Source organism: Otolemur garnettii, unplaced genomic scaffold, assembly GCF_000181295.1.
Source record: "Otolemur garnettii isolate 467f Iridium unplaced genomic scaffold, OtoGar3 scaffold00014, whole genome shotgun sequence".
NCBI classification, from domain to species: Eukaryota; Metazoa; Chordata; class Mammalia; order Primates; family Galagidae; genus Otolemur; species Otolemur garnettii.
In genome coordinates, this window is record NW_003852409.1 from 12,813,566 (window position 1) to 12,819,113 (window position 5,548).

Here is a 5,548-nt window from a genome sequence, read left to right on the forward strand (position 1 = left end):
GTAGACATATATAAATTTTTTTAGATCTGTAACCAAGGCAGTTTATTTTTCCCTTCCTAGAATGGGAGATAGGTTGGGAGGGAGGATGAACATCATAAGCTGAATTTTATGATTAACATTTAGGTGCTAAAAGCCATAATTGTCTGTCCAGAAAGTGACTGACCTTAAGTATCCTTCACTGGTGGTTCCTCAACTTCACAGGACTGATTCACAATTTATGTGTATCTAGAATAGCTGAAGTGTGAGAGCTAGGGGTTGGGACTTGGGATTCTTACCTCATCGCTTCCTAGAGTCTAAGCAGAGGTCACTCAGTGGCACAAACAACAAGTCTTCTCAGCAAACCTGAGCAAGACTGCAAAATAGAAGATAGTGGATGGATTTCAAAGTGCTCAGACTAATTCCTCCTTATTGGTAAAGAAATCATCTCTATTTACAAATAAAGTCCTGCTTGTTTTGAATCCTAAATGTTGCATGTCTGTACACTCTGCAGCACACCGATGTCACTGCAGCCTCCAGCTGGTCTCTCCGCCTGCCTTCTTCCCCACCATAGTCAGTTCTCCTCATAGCAGCCAGTGCAATCTTTAAAATACAAGCTGGTCCCCTCCACCCCAAGCCTCCTTATCCTACATGGGACAGTGTCTAAATCCTGCACTACAATTTTCATAGTCCTCTATGATGGGGCCCTGGCTCACCCCGACTCACCTCTCTTCACTCATCACCTCATCCTTTACTCTTCAGCCTTGGGATGGAAGGAATAATGGCTCCCAAAGATATCCAAGTCCTAATCCTGGAATGTGTGACATGTGTTACCTTACAGGGCAAAACACACTTTGGAGATGAAATTAAGTTAAGGATCTTGAGGCAGGGAGATTATCCTGGATTACATGGGTGAGCTCATATTGTAATCCCAAATATCCTGATTAGAAGGAGAGAAGGAAAAATTAGACTACGGAAGAGGAGAAGGCCATTTGATCAGGAGGCAGAGACTAAAGTGATAAGGCCACAGGCTATGGAATTTGGAAGGGGTGAGGGGTGAGGGAGGGGCCTTCAATAGGAACCAGCCCTACCAACACCTTGATTTTATGTCTCTAAGATTCATTTCAGACTTCTGGTCTCCAGAACTATAAGAGAATATATTTCTGTAGTTTTAAACTGCTAAATTGTGGTGATTTAATGCAGGAGCAATAGGAAACTACTATAATACAAGGTGGCCATAAAGTTCATGTGGAACTTAAAACAGTTGCCTATTTTAAATTGCACATGAACTTTAAGGCCACCCTGTATAAGCCTTGTCAAGTAACTGTGGTTCCAGAACCTGTTCTACTAGTCTTTCTTCTAAAGGTTTTCTCCTCTTTCTTGAAGATTCTTCTGTACACCCTTTGCCTAGATTATTTCTACCCCTTTGTGTTAGTCAGTTCAGGCTGCTATCACAGATCTACAAATTGAGTGGTTTGAACGACAGAAACTTATGTCTCACAGTTCTGGAGGCTTAGAAGCCCAAGCTTGGGGTGCCAGCATCTTTGGGCTTAGAAGCCCAAGCTTGGGGTGCCAGCATCTTTGCCACCACTACAAATTGAGTGGTTTGAACGACAGAAACTTATGTCTCACAGTTCTGGAGGCTTAGAAGCCCAAGCTTGGGGTGCCAGCATCTTTGGGTTCTGGTGAGGGCCTCTTCCTGCTTCAAAGACGGCCACCTTCTTGTTGCAGCCTCCCATGGCGGAGAGTAGAGAGAAGCAGAAATCTCTGTTCTGTCTCTTTCTTATAAGGACACTAATCTCACTGATGAGGGCTCTACCCTTATGACCTAATTACCTCCCAAAAGCTCCATCTCCAAATGCCCCCATATTGAGGGTTAGCATTTCAACATATGAATTTAGGGGAACACAAACATTCAGTTCATAGTAGCCCTCCTTAAGGTTCAGCTTTCGTATCGCATGCTGCATTCCTCTTCGCCCCAGGCTGGGTGAGGACCCGATCTGGGTGTACCTCATGCCTCAGTTTTGCTTATCACTGCATTCACCACAAGGTAATGTGACAGTCTTTATGCTTCTCACTCCCTAATTTGTCTGTAAGCCCCACAGGGGCAGAACTCAAGACCTGGTCTTCTGAGCACAGAGGCAGGCATATAAGTATCCTCAATAAATACTGATTGAATGAATGAATGGTTCAAGCTTCTTAACCTTTTGGATGCAGGTAACTTGCACATCCGCTCCAGTTCAGCTGTCTCTTCTTACAGCTCATCTCATCCTTGCACCTGGGGCTGATGAGACCTCCCCAAATTAAACATCAACCTGGGTCAGTTCGGATAACTGGGCTACCCACTGAGACTACTGCAAAATAAATAGATCAGGGAACAAGTAGAATACTAAACAAGAACAAAATATTTGTGTGTGTGTGTGTGTGTTAGAGCCTCTCCTGCAGAATGTGGCCAATGCCCGATTCTTTCTTAACATTCTATTCCTCAGTACTCTCAACCAAGCCCTGATAGTACTGGCCACTCAGCCACCACATTTCGTAATTTCTGTACCTCCCTCATCATTCATCAGGCTCTGTAATGAAACTAACTATTCTTAACAAAGAATATGATTTACGGCTCGGTGCCTATAGCTCTACCGGCTAAGGCGCCAGCCACGTACACCTAAGGTGGCGGGTTCACATCCCCAGCCCGGACCCGCCAAACAAGAATGATGGCTGCAACCAAAAAAAAAATAGCTGGGCGTTGTGGCGGGCACCTGTGGTCCCAGCTACTTGGGAGGCGGAGGCAGGAGACTCGCTTGAGCCCAGGGGTTGGAGGCTGCTGTGAGCTGTAGTGTCACGGCACTCTGCCCAGGGGGACAGCTTGAGGCTCTGTCTCAAAAAAAAAAAAAAAAAAAAAGAATATGATTTACGTGCCAATAAGGCTTGTGACTGAAATTCTTAGAGTTAGCTATATGCAATTATCCAACTGATAGCGCCCGAAATGGGTTTATAGACCCCCATTTACTACTTAATAAGGTATTAAACTGAAGCTATAAATGCAAACCAAAGCTATAAATGCAAGTGTATTTTGCAAATTGTTTCTCTACAGGAATTTTTACCTGACTACAACAAAATGATTTTCCTCTTTGTCAGACAAGACAGGTTATCACTTCTCTAAGGTCTATAGGTTCAGAATTGAGGAGATTTTACTAATGAAAAGATTTAAAAAAGAAAGAAACAGAAAAAAGAAAAAGGCACCAGGGCAAAGCCATAAGGAATTATAAACTAACTTTAATTACATCAACAGGAAGAATTTCAAACTATGTTGAGAATTTATATTTTAAAGTTTAAATCTAGTTAATATATTCTGACTGTAACATAATCATCAAAAGATAAAAGTATGATGGCGAATGGAGAGAACAGCTATTTAGGTAGCATCTAGGAATACTGCTACAATTAATTTACATAAATAGAAATCCTTGTCTGTGTTAGTAATTTGCCATACATCTTCGAGTAAAAATTCACATAGGACAGGCTTATAAATATACATAAATCTCAAAATCAATCACAATTGAACATTAAATACACAATTATTATAAAATAAATATAACCCATCAATGTCTATTTAAAGGCATAGTTTTTACAAAATTGTTTTTTGTAGACAGTTTCAAAAAAGTATACTAATACTCCTGGAGCCAGAGTGTTCCAGCAAATCAGCACATCTGTGGGAATAAGGCATGTGGAGAAGCTGCATTCACTCTTCCGGTAGCCAGGGCCTTCCATGTGATGAAACAGCAAGGATTCTAGTGACCTGGGTGAATGCCACACCCACCACAGCACCCCGTAATCTTACAGCATCAATTACTCTCCAGAAGAATCAAACTGAATAGCTATTAACCTAACAGCAAATGTCTAAGGGAAAGCATTAATCAGCCATCAGTATATTTTAAGCCAAAAATCTCAAATAGTTTGATGATTTGGTTATAGTTTCAGTTGCCAAACATATTTTAAATTACATTAGTCTAGCCACTACTTTTGTGAAATAGAACTTATATGCAAGTCATCTATTAAATATAAAACAAAGAGGTCCAACTTAAAACTAAATTATTGTATAACTGAACAAAGGAATAAGGACTCTAATTAAATATGAAACGTGTACAGGTTACATCAACATGCCAATTACTCACCTAATAATACTAATCTTGGTTTCTTAACTAAGAGTATAGAAAAGTCAAATTAGACAATGGTACTTCATATGCTCGTAACATTCATATGATGTTGAATGGAGGGGGCAAGACTTAATAAAATATCTAGGAATCCTTTCTACAAACCAAATTACTATAAACTCACAGTAGTTTTGCCTATAATATACACCATGTTTTATCTCTTGGATTTTAAAGTATTCAAGAGATCAGACACAGAAATAACCTTCATAATGACCTTCAAATGCTTGTGGTGTATATGTACAGACATTTATGTATAAACATACACCATCATGTAGGTACAAATAGACAGATGATCCTCAACTTATGAGGGGGCTACATCCCGATAAACCCATCAATCATAAATAGGAAATATTGTCAATTGAAAATATCATAAATCTCAATTTCTTTTTATTTACGATGGGTCTGATGGGCCGCGGCCCCATTGTAAGTTGAGGACAGTACCAACTATATATTGCTTTCATGCCATTTGTGGTCAGAAAATCCTAAGCTGAACCATTGTAAGTTGGGAACCATCTGTGTATATACACACTGAGAACCATGAAACTGTTCATTAAACATAACCAAATCTGTTTAGAGAACAAGGACATAAATTATACAGGGTGGCCACAAAGTTCATGTGCCATTTAAAACCGCCAACTATTTTTAAATTTCACACGAACTTTATGGACCCCCATTCAACAACAAAGTACACACATCTCAGCATTTGGCTTAGTGTAGTGGTTCTCAAACATTTTTCCATTATGATACATAAGATAGATGCCATGTCACATGCATGAAACATGCCCATGGGTATAGCAGGTTTTGATAAAACTTAAACAAAAATCTACAGGGAAATGAATTACTCTGAAACACTGAAATCCCTACCAGAGAGAGTAGTTCAGGAGTAAAAGGTGCTCACATTGCCACACTAAGGTAAGATAAAACGACTGCTTAGCAGTTTGGTACTTTACCGCCCCCTTTTCTGCATCAATTTCAGAAAATATATTCAAATGCAAATGCACAGAATGTCATTATGCCATTTATGTACAACAATTAATCAATAATATTTAAAAAACAAATTATTCACTAACTTCAATATTTTTACAGTTAGCCAGTAGTGAGTTACTGTCAGTATCCTTTGCAACTGATCATGACACTTTGGTCCATCCCAGAACAAGGATGGGAAAACCACAGTCCACAATCCAAACCCAACCCACTTCCTGTCTTTGTACCAAATGCAAAGACCATTCTTAACTTGCGGAATAAAAATGGTCTTGGCATTTTAAATGGTTTTTCTTTTTAAAAATCAAAAGGGAAATATTTGTAATACGTGAAAATTATATGAAATTCAAATTTCAGTGTTAATTGAGTTTTTTTTTTTTTTT